The following is a 17,727-nucleotide window of genomic DNA, read 5'->3' as shown; positions in this document are numbered from 1 at the left end:
ACCACTGGGCCTATTACAAAAAGGATTGTGCCACTGGTTATCCTGGGACCTGTGAGGCTGTGATGTGAGAATTCTCATGCATCAAAACATGACTGACCTGATTTTCTCTGCTGGACACCCATGTCTTTACTCTCAATGCCAATTTGTTCTTAACAGGGTTCCACTGGAGTTTTTCTCTTTGATAAGGGTATTTTAAATGTCTTAGGTAAGGTTGTGGATGCAGAAAAAGCAAATTTGAGATGTGTAGTTCTTTCATATCACCTTATATTTGTCACAGAAGATGCCAGAGTTAGTAGGTTGGTACCAGGAATTTGATCAAACCTGAACTCTTAGAAAAATCTGTAACTTCAGTAGGATTCCTTATGGAGGATATGGAGGATCTCTGATTATAATACTCAGGCTACTTCAGATCAGCCCTTGGTTGTAATTCAGATATGCAGAGAAGTTGCAAGGAAAATGGAAGTGCCACTTCCTTGAAAGGCCTTTTCCTTTTCTTCCTCAGGATTTCTAAACATGCAACATCTTGCCCTGGGCTTACTAAGTATTAAGTTACACAAATGTTTGCACTGGAGGTGTTAGGAGATAGTGGTGGCTTTTTTTTTTTTTGACTGTCATAACAAAGTGCATGTTCACAGCCACATCCTCTCCATAAAGGGCAATAGCCCTTGGAAAACTGTTATGTTTCTAGTTGTGCCAGAGACTCTGTTTTCTGCTGCTGTGTCATAATGTATCTTAACGGTGTCATTCCATCAGAAACAGCTTTATATTGCTGGTCTCTAAAACTCCAAGAAAACCCACTCTGCAGCCAGCACTAAGGGGTACAGAATTCCATCAGGATTTCAATCCAGGCCATTGCTGGGAAGCATGAGCATGATGTATGGTTTGTTCCTTGTATCAGCCATATTGAAAAAATAGCATCCACTCTTCTCGTGTGCCCCCTACACTGCTGTCTGCATTTATAGCCCCAAAATGCAGCCAAGGGCCAAAATTGTTCCAGAAGTACAATGTGTTCGTGCATTACTTTGGATGAGAGATGGTAGAGTGGTGCCACTATTTTCCCAAGTATTGAGAGCTTTCCAGCAAGCCCTGTCTGGTCGCTGTGGCGAGGTCAAAGCATTGGCAAAGACAACCTCGAAGATGTCTTGCACCATTTCTCAATGTCTGTGGTTGCTTGGTTGTCTTCAAAGTGTCAGCACTTCCTGCAGAATGGAAACAACAAGGTTTTGTCTAGGAAACATCCAAATGCCTTTTCATTTTGGCCTCTGTGAAACTTTTTGAAGTCTTCCAGACGAAAAACAGAAAATTCCCCTGGCTTGAATATGTGTATTTGTTGGTACTTTACAACTGCTGAGGGCTAAAAAGTACAAGAAAGTCCTGGGATCTGTTCTAGGAGGGTGCAATTGTAGATGAAGATGCAGCATTGAGCCCTCCACTAGTGCTCTCCAAGAGAAGCTTGATGGCAAATTTGTCTTCCCAGCCACAAATGAGAAAATGCACTGCTTCATATTTCCTGTACTTTATAGTAAGTTTACTGTAGTTGGTCAGGTTAATTCATCTTGGCCCTGGCTTTTTAGAATGCTCCCTGGTATATATTCTCGTCAAAGGAAAAACCACCTGTTTTTCCAATCTGCTGCTATATCTACATTTAACAGAGGGGAATACTGAATCAAGTCCTGCTCCTGCTCTGAACTGCTCCCTGTATTGCCATGACAGTTTTTCCATGTGCCAGTCAGTCTTTTATAGGTGCAGAAACTACAAGAAAGTCCCTGGAGAGGCAATTTGATGAGAGCTCTTGTACCATTAGGGCTGCATTATAGGGCATTTTTACACTGCTTTTGTCAGCAGTCAGTAATCTCCATGGAAGGCTGAGCAAGGGGAAATCCCAGGCCAGCTGGGCTGAAGGGGCTTTTTGTACCTGCGAGGCCAAATCGGAGGGAAGCACTGGATGAACTGGAACTGAGGTTTTGCCTTAAAGACTTTCTCACATAATAAAAGCTTTCAGGTCTGCTTGGAGGGCAGGACACTGCACCACCAGATTTGCTCCAAGTAAATTCTGGCTTGGTCCTTTTGAAAGGCAGCAACAGTGAGTTACTTTGGGTGTCTCTTGGAGCATCTTTAGGACACATAGGGCTCTTTATCTCCATGCAAGCAACTTTTTTGAAGTTTCCTGCTTGACAACTGCATGTGACAAGGCAATTACATTGTTCTGTGGCACTAGTGGGTTCTTAGGCCTTTTTATGAGCCACAGGAATGAAAAGTTCTGTGCCACACAGGCACACAACTGGAGTCCAGTTGGTTGTGTCAGCAACCTATCTCAAATAACAGCAAGAACAGATGACATTCCAGTGGAAACTTCTTTACAAGGAAATACTTCAGATTCCAGATGTTCGGGATTTTTCTGCATATTTGTAGAGTTAAAGTGTTCCTTCAGGACTTGGTCAGCATAATTATCAGTACTGGATTCTTGCTTTTAAATGTATTTGAATAGTGAATGCTGTATAATTTGTGTGATAATTGGCTGTTCTCTACACTAGAGCCCAGAAATCCTTGCTAGTGGCAGGAGAAACTGAACTTGCCACAAGTCAATCTCCCAGTACACCAGTAGCAGTTTAAGTGATTTGTGTACTCTATTAACCAAGTGACAGAGCCAGTATTTCTCTTCCCCCACCCTCCATTTTAACCATAGCTTATAGCAGTGAAAAACTTCACTGTTTTGTCCCTGAGCTGGCTGGGAAAAAGGGTTTGTGTGTCTGCTTGCTTAATTGGGAAAAGGGATTTTATGTGGCTCCCTGCACTTGCTGCCCTTATTACACGAGTTATTCCTCTATAGATTTGAAAGCATCCTCTGAGCAGTGAGTCATAAGGCACAGCAGACTTCCCCGGAGAGTCAGATGCAGACAGCCTTATCCAGAGCATCAGCTGTGCCTTTCTTCTCTTTCCACAGACAAAGCAAAGGCCCAAGGGGGCATCCTGCTTCTCTGCAAGAAAGGAGCTTTGCCTTCTAAGATCAGCTACTTAAAGACATATCTGTTTTTCAATCCATTTGGATGAGAAGATCACATTTCTTTCTGTAGACCCTGCCCATTTCTGCCTTAAAAACATCACTGTTACTCCATTGCATGACCTAAAACTTCACTGTCCATTTCAGGAGATACTTCTCAGTCTCCTTTGCCTGTCTAAAGTACTGACACTCTCCTCCATGTGGTTACTTTGGCAGGTGCTGTGACTCTGGCCCAGTGGTCTTTCAAGTAGTGCACAGTGCAGTCTGAGGGGCTGGAGAAGTTTGAGCAGCATCAGAACTCAGATATCCTTTCAGTTGTTTTAGCACATTTGCCAGACATGGTTTCTCCCTGCACACAGGTCTGGAGCATCAGCAGAAACATGTCAATAAATCTCATTCCTTGCACAGCATTTCAAAAGTGTCCTTAATGCCATGGGAAATTGGCCCTGTGTGTGTGTCCAGAAGGAGATGGTTCAGGCTTGATCACACATTCAGCCCCTGGATCCACCCATTTGCACTGGCTTTGCACACACTGATGGGCTTGTTAAGCTGCCCAGTCCCCACTCCCCCAGCGCCCTTCTCTTGGGTTGGATGGACAGGAAGATCAGGAGAGACTGGTGCCTTTGAGGGGAAGAGCTGGAGTACAAAATGATCAGCCCACAACCCCAGCTGGCAGTACTGCATTCAGGAACACTTCCCTCTCCACAGGGGCTGGTCTGCTCTCTTTATCCACCCTCTGACATGATCCTATATCCAGGCACTTAAGAAGAAGAAAAAAGCAGCAAAACTGAAAGCTGCTATTTTTAAACTCTGCCCTTGGCTCTTTACAGCACTCTGCTTTCCTCCCTGTGATTCAGTGTTCTTTTGAAAACTAGGCACCAGGGCCCTGTGGTTTCCTGGTACTTGGAACATAAAATCTCCTAATTCTTCTCTCACAGCAAGCTTCAGAGGCCTGGGAGTGATTGATATTTTCTATCGCTTCATTAATAGTCACGGCGCAGTAGTTTCCTAATCTGTTTTTGCACTGCTTTTTATTTTGAATAATTTGTCTTTCGAATTTCCTCAGCCCTCCATGTCACACAAAGCAATTGCTGTTTGCTCCCCTCCTGCCTTTTAACTGCTGGGTTGAGACCTTCAGGAGCTGGTGAGGCAGAGCTGTCAGAGAGCTGGGAAGCTGGGGGTCCTGCCTCAAGGAGCTTTCTCATGTTTGTTTTAACAAGCTTGGCAAATATCCTGTGTATGTCTCAGTGATCAAAATGCTGGAGACTTCTTGGGAAAGGAGGACTTCACTGTAATTCCTAAGAGCTTCTGCTCACTTCCATCGCTGTACACATTGAAAAAGCTTGTGCCAAAATTCATTTTTCCAGCTTCATGGCCACCCTTGGTTCTCCTCTTCTCCAAATCAGACCTGCTCTGGAGTCCTCTGTGACAAGGACAACCCACCCCTCCCACAGAGGGCAACAGGATTAATCGACTTGGCAACCAACATTGACACTCTGTAGTGTCTGAACTGTTTCTCCATGCTCCTTACACACTTCCACCTTACGGAATCTGATCCAGGCAATTACAACTTTTAAACCTGGATATTGGACCTATTTCTGTGGGAAATGAGATGCTCAGGGCACAGGAACTAAGCAAATCCGTGGCAGAGAGATAGAGCCAGAGAAAACCTGGGGTATTTCCTGCTGGCCATGCCCTTCCCCACCACATCTTCAGGGCTAAAGCTATACTAGATAAAGGCAGAGAATGCAGTGGGACCCATTTGCCAAGAGGCTTGGGATCAGCACAGGAGATGGGGGAACCAGGATCAAGGGTCAGCTGTGGTGAGCCAGGCCCTCCTACCACACTGTTCAACCTCCATCTCCTCACTGCCTTTGAACACCTGGAACCTTTACCTGTAACTGGGCTGGCTTTCCCGGGGTGAACAACTCACTGTGCAGCTGGGACTCTCTGGCATGTCTGCAATAATCCTGAACTCTCTGTAAATTGCTTTTTCATTCAACCCAACTTGGAAAGAGGCAGACAGGCTGTAGTCTAAACACCCCAAGAGTCTGTATTTGCTTTGTTCCTTACATGTTCCAGCACACTCGGGTCTCCTGTGATTTAAAACAATGTGTCTTTGTTCTTATCTTCTGGACTTGGCAAGGCAGTTTTTACCTCTGAGTTTTTGTCTCAACAGGAGAAATTGCTGTCTAACAGATCCTTTGTGGACTTCCGACCAAAACCATCCAGAGCACCATATGGTAAGTCGTTCAACATTTTATAAACTCAGACCCTCAACTATAGCTATTTATGGGTGGAAACTGGCATATCAATAACTTCTTTTTGGTTACAGGGGTAATGAATTCTGGCTTATGTTATTATGACATCTCAGTTTAGGTTTCTCCAGCCCTTCCTTAGATTATAATGCATTTGACTTTACATTTGTTGCTTCTGGTGCCTGCCATAGCTTAGCACTGTGGTGTGTGTGTGTCAGTAAAGGAAGAATCTCAGCCATGCTCCCCTTGCTCCAAGAAACACAGGCCCTTATTCCTTATGTTGAAGGGGAAGGTTTGTGCCCTGATGTGACACGTGGCTTTCGATGATCCTGGTACTGCACTGATGTATCCATTCTTAGTCATGCCATCCTCTGAAGCAAAAAAGGTGTGGCACAGTCAATAAATGAGTATGATTTGTGGGGTGGCTTGAAGTTCTCTTGATTAGCCATCAGCATTTGAGTGATGCTGTGCAGCTTTCAGCCTGTGATGTTGCTCTGTGCTCAGTAGCTATACCACCACTTAGGGCACTTCTGTGCCCTAATTCCAGCACAGATTTAGGAGGTAAAAGCTTTTCATAGTTGTTTGGATCATATGAATTTCCTCTGTGTATCTTCTTCTGGTATCTCAAAAATGGTTGTTATCCATTGCAGGGGTCACCTGGAAACTGGGTTGACTCTGTGCAAGATGAAATGGTACCTGTGATGGGAACACTGACTCACCTTCTTCCCTGAGGAGGTGCTTCCAGGCCTCTTTAGGGAGAGAGCTTCTGTGTTTGCACTCCCATTGACAAAGGAGGTCCCCAGCACCTCCTGCTAGCACTGAAAGCACCGTGCATGTTATGAAAATGGTTTTTATTACTCTCAGACACAAGCTCTTGGTTTTCCTTTGTGGTTAATGTGGCCCATCTGTAGTTTAAAAAAGCAGTGTTCAACTTTCTTGCTTTTGGTATTTTGCGTAGTGCTGTGCTCGGGTGATCACTGTTAAATGCGTTGCCCTCGTTTTGCACCTGATTTTTCCAAAGTCTGGAGCTCTGGAGTTTTTTAGTTGTTCTGGGATGTGCCTACATTGTCACGGATCTTGATTTAGGGTGCGGGGAAAAGGAGTGACTATAAGAAGTTCAAGGGGGATGAGTTAGAGGGAGCAGAACAGTCTGAAACAGCAGCACTCTGGCTTGGAGCTCTCCTGACTTACAGGGCCACCTGCTCCAAGGAGTCACAAGGAGCTCTGGACCAGGTGAAGTGAGGAGGGCTCCCTTCCAGGGAGGCCTGATATGTTATGCTGCACTAAAATGCATCCAAATGTCAGCCCAACAGCCATCTCTCCAAATTCTTCCTTGCCATGGCCAAGAACGTATCTAGAGGGAGATGTTCAAAGGTAGCTGTTCTGCCTGATAGTTTTCCATGTTCTAACACAGCCTTTTGCAGGAATATCTCTAAGAAATGGATTTCTTTCCACCCCAAGCTTTCTTATACAGTGAGGAACTGGAGGGAACTAATATAGTTCCTTACATCACCATTACACCTTGCAGTGGGCTGGAGAACTCAGAGCAAGCCCAGCAGCCCAGAGAAGGAGAGCAAGGACAAAAGCAAGAAAGAGAGACCCTTGCTCCTAGTCCAGCTTTCCAACTTTGTTTCCAGTATAGCATTCTGGGTGCTTTTTTCTGCAAAAGTCACATGTTTTAAAATGTGCAGCATAAACCCAAGAATTATCAATTTCAATAAGTCTACCAGTAAAAAAAAACTCTGCCCCCTCCTTTTTCTTTTTTCTTTTTTTTAAAGGGTCAGAATATGCCAGGACAGCATTTAGCCTTATATATTCACACTGTAACATCAAACATGAGCTGCCTCTTAAAAGCAGAGTGTGGAATTATCAGAGACAAAACAAGACTCGGACATTGGCAAGGAAGCACTCTCCACTCTCCGTGCCTGACTGAGCTAACGTTTCCTAATTGCAACCAGAGAACTGTGCAAGAGTTTAAAAACTTTACCTTTTTTCCAAATCATGGGGATGTGCCCCTGTGAAAGCTATTTCCCTCATTGTTGGTTCTTCAGAATAATTACCAACTGGCAGCACTGAACATTTCTCTTCACTTCCTTCTTTTACTTTTCTTTCTTTCTTTTTGATGTGTGTCACATTTCAGCTCTGTAGCCATCCTGTCCTTGGGTTAACCACACAGAGGTCAGAACTCTGAAGTGCTCAGAGCTGGGCTGTGGAAAGGGGATTACCCATGTTGTTGTTAACCCATGACCTTCATGCTTTCTATTGGATTCAGTGTTTTGCACTTAGGACAAACCCCTCCCCTCTGACTTTCCCATTCCCCCATTCCTGCATTTCTGAGTTCTGCCTAGTAGCAGAATTAGAATGAGCAAAATACCACAGGAAAGATGATGCTGGAAGAGGTATTTATTAACTGTATTACCAGATGCAGAATGATAGGAAGCATATCCAGCCCAGACATATCTAACCAAATCTAACTGAAGGTCATGAATCTGCAGAAGTCCAGCAGAGCTTTTCTGGCTACATGCCCAACAGGCATGCTCTTGCTTGACCATATCCTATCTCAAATGTTGGTGTTGTCTTACTGAACTCAGCATTTTTTCTTCCATTTGCCTTTATTAAAATTCAACGAGGTGCTGAGAAGCCAAGAGCTTATGTTTTCAAAGAGGGTGGGGAGTTTTAAAAGTTTTTATTTGGGAAAGTGAAAAGGATGGGCAGCTTCTCTACCTTTTGATTTCAAAAGGTAGCAAAACGAACATGACAAGTTAAAGAATGTGTCACATCCCACTGCTGTGTGTAAATGCTTATCCTTAATGATGTGCTTTTAAGGATCTTGGATAAGAACCAAAAGGAGAGCTTTGAAAACTCACTCATACAGAATAATTGTATTTAGCCTACGCTGTCAGCTCACACCGTATCATCTTAAAGAATAATAAATAAGCAGTCAACATTCTTACAGTAACCTCTCACTACTCAGTACCAGGAGGTGAGGGGACATGTGCCTTCCCAGACATCAGGTGTGCCGTGGTGGTGCTGGGAGTGCTTAGTTTTGGTTTAAAACTTGACAGTAGCAGTGGGGGGATGAAGTTAAAATGCAATCATTCTGAGTCAAACAGTAATGCCTAGGAAAACAGATGTGGGATGTGTGCCATGAGCCAAGATCAACTTCACAAAACTCAAAAGATTACTTCTACAAAAACTGGAGGGGGGAGAATTATCCAGTGAATGTTGTGATGGATGGGAGCAAGGAAATAGCTCAGGAAAGTCAAACAACAGGATCTGCAGCACAAATATGTTAACTTTCTGGTGCTGTTACTTTGTCATAGGTAGGAAATTCTTTCTATAATGTCTGAAGGGTATTAATTACTGTTTTCCTCTGACATAAAATGGGGGGACAGAGACTTTTATTTCTCTTAACTGCTTCTGCACTATCTTCAGAGCAAACCTGCCCTGCTTTTTAAAATCCTGAGCGCATAGGGCTAATCTTCGTCTACCCTTTCCCTGGGAGTTTTTGTTGTTGTAGCAACTTCTTTATTTTTCTGTCAGGAAAACACAAATAAAAAGTTTAACTTTGGTCAATATTGGCTTTGGGCCAATCCCAAATATTGCAAACCAATTCAGCACTAGATTGTATTTACCAGTTTCGCTTCTGGCCTACCTTCTGCATCCAGGCTGCGTTTCTTACGGTGCTGCTCTGCATGATCTGTGTTACCATATTGGGCCACCTTATCAAAAATCAGGGCTAGTGAAGGAGCTAAGAGCTTTTTCCCCAAAGTGGCTAGTGGTTTTGAGGCATTTAAGCACACAGGCCAAATACTCACCATCTCCTTAAAATGGACCAGCTCAGTGCACCCATTTTGAGCCCCCTGATGACTGGTTTCATCTTGGTCAGCTGTGCCCTGCTAGAGAGGGACACCTGTTTCTATCCCCCGTGTCTCATCTGGTTCTTTCTGTACACCTATGGGGCACATGGAGACCTGGTTGAAAATACATGTGTCAGTTGTTTCCTGCATGTTGCATTGTATTTTGAAGACTTACCTCGTTGGCTGTGGATCAGCAGTGTCCCCATGCCACAGGTCTCTTCTTCTCAGCACAGAAAAGGTTGCCAGCTCCATCTCCTGCTCTGGCTTCTCTTTAAGTTCCCTCCTGTGCTCTGCAGAAGTGCATTAGCTTCAAGCCCTAGTTAGCCAGGTTGCCCATATCCCAGCAAGAACTTGTTCTTCTGACACTTTCCAGTTAGCATCAGTGTGTCTCTGGCTGTTACCAGAACCACCTCCCTCACTAGACATCTTCCTTGGATTAGCAGGTCTGTTGTTCTGAAAATTCCATGCCACAACACAACCCTGTTCCAGAAGACTCTTTCAACTGTTGCTAAACAGTATCCAGAAACATCACACAGTCCCTCACAGATGAAAATGCAAGTTCCCTGTAAAACTGAGCCAAGGCATCTTCAGCTTCTGCATTAGAAGCCCTTCTCTGTTTTGCATCCAGCCCATTGGTTGTCATCATTGACACTGAACAAAAGCCTCTGCTGCTGTTCATGGGGAGAAGCCCCCAGTCTAAGCACCACATTTTCCTGGAATCTATGTAGGACTTGAAGATATTAATCTGTTTATTTCCCTAACACATCCACTGAAAGCTTGGAGCAGTTTTTCAAGGTTTCCCACAAGCTAAACCAAGCCAAAGGTTCCTGGCTGACAATCATCAATAATATTGAGCTGCTACTTAAACTCTGCTGTCCTTAGATGAATTGACAGCTCTTCCCTTCCAGGGGGAAGATAACATCTTTGCTCTAAAAAGATGAGGTGCCTGTTGTCTGGTCTCCTCTGCCTCTTCTGAAACCTTTCAGAGAAGCAATGTGTTGATGTATTATCCTGAGTCATTAACAGAGCACATGCTTTGGAGCTGCCTTTTTTTTTTTTTTTCTTTTATCAACTGTATATTTTTCCTTCCAATCATCTGGATCTGGCATCCTCCCCTTTGGGCACTGGTGTCTTTCTGAGAAGGGCTCAGCTGCCACAGGCTGGTTACCTTTGTTTAGGGACTCCCAAGGACCACTGAGATCTGAGCTTGCTCCTATTTCCTCGCAGGATGAAGATGCTACAAGAATCTTCTTTGCCTGTCATCTGATGAAAGGCATGTCCTGCCCCCCTCTGCTTTCACTGCCACTAACTGGCAGTCCACTCAGCTGGACCAGAGCTTCTATAGGGTTGTTATGGGAGCAAGTACAACCCTGTAGAACTGGGCCTTAGAATTCTGCAGAGGGGCTTTCTCAAAGGCCATGGAGACAAAGCACTTACCAACCTCCACTATAAGCACAATCCTGGCTGCTGCACCCTCTTTCCTGGGTGAGAGCAGGAGAGATCTCTGTGCATCTCTAAGCTTTGTGCTTTTGGGGCTCCAAGCAAGAGGCTCAGAATGAGTTTTGTTTGCTCTCTGTGAGCTCTTACCCCTGCAGCCTAGAAATCCTTTGCACTTTACTGCAGACTGGGGAGGCACTGGTCTCTAGTTGTTTGTCTCCAGAGGTAAACCACTGTTCATGCAGCCTTAGCCTCTAGCTCTTGGGATGAAATTCCTTTTCCGTGCCAGAAAAGCAGCAGCTCCAGCCTACAGAAAGCACATTTGCCATGCCTGTGCTGTGGGCTCATTTCCCTCCACAGTAGCACCGGTATCTGGCTGGAAAGGATGGCAGATGAGGCCCGGCGGGCTCAGTAAAACCCCTCTATCCCTCACCAGAATGCAAGACAAAAGAGCTGCATCTCTAATGGACGGCTCAGGCTCATATCTCCCTCTGAGGAAAACCATTACAAAAATATTTCCCAGATATTTGGCCGAGCATTTCACAAAACTATCCAGTTTCGTGATGCTAATTTTCCCATTGTCTAGACAGTTGCAAATCCAGACAGCATTATCAGTGTGAACCTACTGCACGCACGCAGCCACACAAAAGCCCATTTTTCTGGCCATGGGATTTACAGGTGTGTTCTTACCCATGAGCTGACTGGTGGTAAACTTCAGAATCGCTCCAAAGCGCCTGTACACATCCCGTGGGGATCCCATTCCCCCTGCAAGGCTGGCACTTGGTTCAAGCAACACTGAACTGTGTGGATGCTCTGAAGGTTGAACTGGAGGGAGGATCTAGCCCCTCGCTGCCTACCTTATCCTGCATCCAGAAGAAAAGCACACTGTGCTCAGGGTTGGACAGTGCTGTGAGCCCAGCCTGGACGTCCCTCCTCAGGATGGTCTCCTGCCACAGTGGTGTTCCAAGGATGAAAATGTTCTTTTGCGGTTTGCATGCTGGAAGTGCTCATGGAAAGATATTCTGGGGCTGCAGGCATGTAGATGAGGTCCTGTCAGTCTCTCCTGACAATAACAAGGTCTGTGGGCATTTGTTCCCTCTGTTTGGCTTGAAATGTAAAGACCTGTGGGGAGGAGCAGCACATTCTTGTTCTGCACATGGGGGTGCCAGCCCACATTTTAAGGCAGGCTGCACCTTCCCCAGACTTTGGCATAATCACTATCCATATTTATAGCTCTTCTGTAATGCCAAGGGTTAAAAATAAAGTAGGAACAGGAGCTATGTTTACAAAGTAATAACTTCTGAATGAAGATACTTAGCCAGCAGCAGCATTTCCTGTTCTTTCTCTTCTCTAACTTGCTAAATTCTTCACTTTCTTCCCAGGGCCTCTTTCCATATGTGCATGGCTTTCCTAGCCCACTGAAGTAGGGGGAGCCCCTGACCTGCTGGTGCTGGGCTGTACCAGGTCCTGTGCCCATTTCTGTGGAAGGCAGAGCAAAGAGTGACCCATGTGAAATATGAAGGGTTTGACTGCAGCACCTCTCCAGCTTTTTTGGAGGGCACGGGGGGTAAGGAAGGAACTGCCCCTGTGCTCATGGGATGTGAATCTTGCCAAGCAGCTCTTGACTGTGGGTGGGTTTACCAGAGTAAATCCCTGTGACTGAGGCAGCAATATTGTTCTACTAATAAGAGTCCAGGACTTGTAGTGTCTGAACAGCAATGACTTTGGTCTCTCCCTGGTGAGGGCTCCAGCTAGGAGCCACTACTTGTTCCTGAAGGTGGACAAAAGGGAAGGAACTGAAATAACCACAGTCTTCTGCCTCAGAGATATCTGTTCCCAGAGCCTGGGAGGTGCAGGCAAAGAGAACCTAATGGGATCTGAGCAGAGCTGAGATAATGTCCCAGACTGCCAGTCCATGCAGGAGTGGAGGAGGAAGAGGGCAGTTCTAGGTCAAAATCTGTGAGGCTTTGCAGTGAAAGTGTTGGGAAGGGAGGTCTGGAAAAGTTCTTTCTTCCTCCAGGATAGCTGTGGTCTGTTTCTCAGCTGAACTCTCACTCTGTGTCTGGTCTAATCCACATCTTCTTCTACCAGCTGGGTTTGTTTTGCAAACTCAAAGCTGATCTCCTTAGTTTGTCCTGTATGTCTCGCTCAGTTTTCAGGACTCCAAGTTTCCACCATATGAACTGTAGAGCAAAGCATCCTACTTGCCCCCCTGTGACTGACAAGGGAAAGGATTGTGGCTCTAATAATAGCAGAACTCTCAGGCACATGGTGTGACTCTTGGGGATGGTCCTGTGCAGGGCCAGGAGTTGGACTTGATGATCCTTGTGGGTCCCTTCCAACTCAGCATGTTCTGTGATTCTGTGATTTTGCAGAAGGCTGGTCACATCAACAACTTTACTGCTGCAACTCTGATTGTGACATTTGACTTATTAAAAACTGAAAGATTCAGCCCCATTCAAGTTTTATGTCCATGGGACACATGCAGCTCTAGGGCAGTGGCCATGTCTGCCAGAACAGGCTTAGCATGAATGGAGAGGGTGTTTCTGAACTCTGTAGCAGAGCAAAAACCAAGAACTTGGTTAGATTTGAAATGGCCTTTCATATTTTGTGATGCCCGGGAAATGCACGTACTTGGTTATTCTGTGCTCTTCTGATAGAAGTAATAAGAGCAGATATATTTACTATTTACCCAATACTGGTTGCCTTGGAAGGATGTGAACCTAAACAGTGTTTGAGTAACAGGTGCCCAACAAAGCTCATCTGAAAGACAGGTCCAATGAAACCAAAGGCAAGGCTTTTTTTAACAGGTGTGCAGAACCACTGTTGAAAGAGATTCTAATAACCATTTCTAAGACTATGGATATCCCTCAGGAAAACCCCCTTTTGGCAGCAGCCTGGCCTTCTGTTTCCCATCAATTGTAGCTTTGTCTCTTCTGAAGCCCCCCACTGCAAACGAGCAAACAACTGGCTGAGACAAGATGAATGGAAAACATTGCCTGTGCTAGAGAGGTAATAGCAAATCCCATGCCAGGAGCAATAATAAACAGGAGATTATTGATATAACTGCACTAGTCTCCAATAGGTTTTCCACCAGGCATGTGGAAGCACCTACAAAAGAGGCATTGTCTGTTCTGTCACTGCAAGGGAAGGGGAGAAATGAGGCCTCGCCCGTGCAGGAAGGGCGTGTGTGTGTGCCTGGTGAGCAGAATTGATCAGTATCAGCAGCGTGGGGAGGGAGGGGGGGAGCAATCGCTGGGCTGTGAATTCTGAAGATCAAAAGTGTCCAACGGGCTGTTCATTAGCCAGACCCCTGCTCTAAATCCTAGGTGATAGGCTGGGAATTGAACTGCAGGTTTGAGCCTGGTGGCTTAAGTGCTTCTTGGCCGGAGCCCCCCTGCACGGCTGCAACAAGGTGCAGGTTTATCAATGTCCAGCAATCTGTGCTGTGATGTTCACAGAGCTCCAGCAAGTGGAGATTCTCGGGGCATTGCACTGACTGAATGTGTTTGTTTCTAAAAGGAATGCAGAGTTGGGCCTGCATTTGAGTGCTGTTGCACATGTCCACCTCTGCAAGTGGTACAATGCAGAAGAGACTCCTTGAGGGCAGGTCACTGCAGTCCTTCCCCAAGATTTCCTATGACATTGCTCTACAGGGGAAGAAGGCAGGGCAGTTTCCATGGATATGAATATCCTGTCTTTAGAGGCTTCACAGAAACCTCTTCTGAGACACTAATTACAATCTCAACCTGATCAATAGGGGTGGGGAAGGGTGTATGTCATCAATACAGGCACCCTAAGGCTCTAAGCATTTGCAGACAGGAGCACCTCTTCCTCAGCCTCTCTCCATCTGCTTCCCTGGCTGCAGATAACAAGCATTCCAGTTCCAGTTTGCCTGATTCTTGGAAACCTGAGGCAGACAGCAGACTGCTCTTCCAATGTGCTGTAGAAAAAAGAAAGGTGGGTGGGAGGGAGGAGGAGAACTATTTCCTGCAGTGAAACTCGATCCTTTTCAACTTAAAAATAGGAGGAAAACAAATTCCTGTGGGACCTGCTATAAAAGGGTTTGACAGTTGCCTGCTCTCCCCCCCACCTCCCAGAGCTCCACATTTGTCTGATGTCTTGGTAAGAGCCCTCCTGAACACAAACACAGATCTGTGACTGCAGCCCTGCTGCTGGGGAAGGCAGCTCTGCTCCACGGTGGGGGTCAGCTACAGGGGAGTGTAATGCACTGTGACAGGTAGCAAAGCCCAGGATTAACTGTTCTTTGTGTGGACCCACCATGCAAACAGGTTTTCCTGGGCCTCTTTTTCTTGCTGTAAATTTTGTCCAGACCACTATAAAGGTGTGTGGGATTTCTGAGCATTTTAGCAGGCTGTGTCGAGCCCCAGGAGAGATCACACAGACAGCAGCCAGAGCCCCCATCTGTGCTTGCATCCCCTCGTGGTGGCCCTGTGAGCTTTAAGCCACAGTCTGTGGCACAGCTTAATCAGGCTTGATTGCCTGGTCAGACTTAATTGCCTTGTAGCCACAGCCACCTCCCTGCTTGTCCATGCTGCTGGACCTGTGTTCTCCTCTCTCTTCCCACCCATCCTCTCACTCCTGATTTCAGTGCTCAGATCCCAACCCCTGCCACACTGCACTCTCCGCTGTAAGTTCTGCTCCCTCCTTTGCTTCACATTATCACTCCTCCTCTCTGCTCCCTTTTCCCCTTCACATCCTCCCTCTTTTAACACTCTGCATTGACAGGGTAGGGCTGAAGGCAGCTGGAGAGGTAGGTTTGCTAGAAGTTCCTGTTCCTGTCTAGAGAAGAGAAAATAAAGCTTTAGGAGGCAGAAGAGATGGCCAGAAAGTCTCTTCAAGGAATGAGCCAACAGCATTGGCAATGGCAGCCCCACCAAGAATGCTGCTGCTGCAGTTCTCCTGTCCTGGAGGTGCTAGCAGACCTGATGTGGTCTGGCCCCATGACAGGCATTGATTAGGGCTGTGCCATCCTCTGCCTCATCCTCAGCCCATGCTGCTGTCTTGAGTCACTTCAGCTCCTGGCTGCAGTCCCTGCTGAAAGAGGGAATGTCTCCCAACAGAAGTGATTCACCGGGCCTCACCAGCCGCCTTTCATCTGCTTCCAGCCAAATCACCTCAGGCTTGGAGCACTGGAGCAGAACAGCTCCAGTGCTTTCCCATGGCCTCACTGCAGAGCTGCTGTCCTCCTCCCCAACCTCCTTTAGACCTCCCAGGTTTGTGCTGTTAACACATTCTGACAATTCGTCCCTCCTGAGTTGGTAATGAACCATTTCTGGTGCAGATCTAGGGACTGTGCTGTCCATAGGGGTTCAGAGCTTGGCTGGGACAGGATTGCACATCTCTAAGTTCGGAACCACCCTCAGCCCTCATGAGAGCTTTGGGATCACTGTGCTCTGGAGCCAGATAAGCTGTTAAAGCCATCCCAGCGGAGCCAATTACAGGACTAGGTACTTTTTGAAAGCTAAGGGATTTTATCCTATGAGTTCAGGCCAGCTTCTGCTCTGGGTAACCACATTATGCCTCACTGTGCCTCAAATTAGCCATGAGCTAATGCATTGTACTTTGTGCATCCAACAGCAGAGTCAGTGGCCACAGCTCAGCTGACAAGCAGTAATTCATTAAGCTCCTGTAACTCAATCACTGCAATCGTCTTTCCAGCCTTAACAGAGCCAAATATATTCCCACTGTGATGTCACAAGAGTACAAAATTCATCTTTAAAAAAAATTGTCTATTGTTGCTCAACCCTGATAAAGCCTCAGCTCTTTTCTTTGTTGTCTATCCAGGCCAGCAACCTGTCCTTCCAGAGGCTGGCTCCACCTGCATAGCCCAGAGTTGTACCTCTTTTTTTAGGGAAACAGGTGACTTAGATGAATGCAAACGTTTCTCTTGTACAGACATGAGATCAAATGTCTTGAAGTATGGTTGCTCAACAAGTCATTGCCCTTCAGCTGAAGCAACCTCACCATTGTGTACACGCTCATAACTTGCCCAGCTCCTTCTCTGAGCTTGCACAATGTGGTTGCCTTAGTAAGAGTCTGATGGCTGCAACTAATCCAAACCAGCCAAGGCTCTGGAGCCTCTGCTTGGACAATCGCTCCTGGGAAGTTTGATGTGTTACCTGTACTGCAGCTTCTTTTCTCCTCTGTATCCAAAAAGTCAATTCTTCTCCCTTTGCAGACTGTTTAACTATAACCACCTGGTTTTCCCCTGGCATGGCCAGTGAGCATGTGCTTGACCCCTTAAACCAGCTCTTTCTCACCCCAAGAAACAACCTTTCTGTAGCAACTATACACCTACATGCCTTGCATCAGCCTTGTGTACCAGCTGAACTAACCAACCAGTGGTTTTCAAATGATTTTAATTAAGCAGCTGTAAATTCGCCTGTAGAATGACCTATGTGGATGTGTCGCAATAAACCCTGCAGAAGGAAAGCAATCCATACCTTTGACAGGGGAAGCACACATGCCTTACAGTAGGCTGTGATCCAACTGCATGGAAGGCTTGATACAGAAATGTGTTGGGTTTGCTGGATTTTTTCTTTTCTTTTTAGCTGGCGTGGAAGAAAAGAGAGGATAGTTTCCAACAGGGAGGATAAAACAGTACAAATTAAATCCATTCTCTGGCCAGTGTAACAATTGCAATTTCCTGCTATTCCTTGGAAGCTGTACAGCCCAAGAGGGAGATATTTCAAGACCGGTGTGTCAGGGATAGAAGCACATGCATCTGGTTATTTTTAATGGCACCTCTGTCCCTAATTTTCAGTGCTGGCCTTGATGAAATGCCAGCTCTGTTTGATTAACCTTTTGTCAGTATGGCAAAGAATAAAAGGTGGCTCACAACATTAGCACCTTTGATAAAGCTCCTTTTCCCAACAAGCTATTGGAGGTCCTTAGCTATACCAGCCAGAGTTTTGGGTATAGAATGGAAAGAAGGAAAAAAACCTTCTGTGAAGCTTTGTGTAACAGAGCCTATGCAAGTCTCATATCTGCAGTCTTCATTACTGTCTGAAATGTGTGTTAGAACCAAGTTTCAATCAAGGTAACCATTTTTCTCTACAAGCCAAGAAAAATACTGGGTTTATTTTCAGACCATTAGGAGTAGTCTCTCGGAACAGACCTGCTTTCCTTCATATGGGCTGCTTAAAAG

At 45.8% G+C, this 17,727-nt stretch overlaps 1 long non-coding RNA gene across 1 annotated transcript in view; it reads left to right on the top strand.

Moving 5' to 3' along the window:
* The first annotated feature begins 811 nt into the window (after positions 1 to 811).
* The window catches only part of LOC108640334, a 38,452-nt gene continuing 21,536 nt past the window's right edge, over positions 812 to 17,727 (top strand). The window contains exons 1-2 of the long non-coding RNA XR_001921101.1: positions 812 to 875; positions 5,181 to 5,244. This is a non-coding gene — a long non-coding RNA (uncharacterized LOC108640334). The remainder of the gene's footprint in view (positions 876 to 5,180; positions 5,245 to 17,727) is intronic.

Source organism: Manacus vitellinus, unplaced genomic scaffold, assembly GCF_001715985.3.
Source record: "Manacus vitellinus isolate BGI_N305 unplaced genomic scaffold, ASM171598v3 scaffold_31_pilon, whole genome shotgun sequence".
NCBI lineage: Eukaryota > Metazoa > Chordata > Aves > Passeriformes > Pipridae > Manacus > Manacus vitellinus.
Note: the sequence above shows the minus strand (reverse complement) of the source record. Positions and strands in the feature narration are given on the sequence as shown.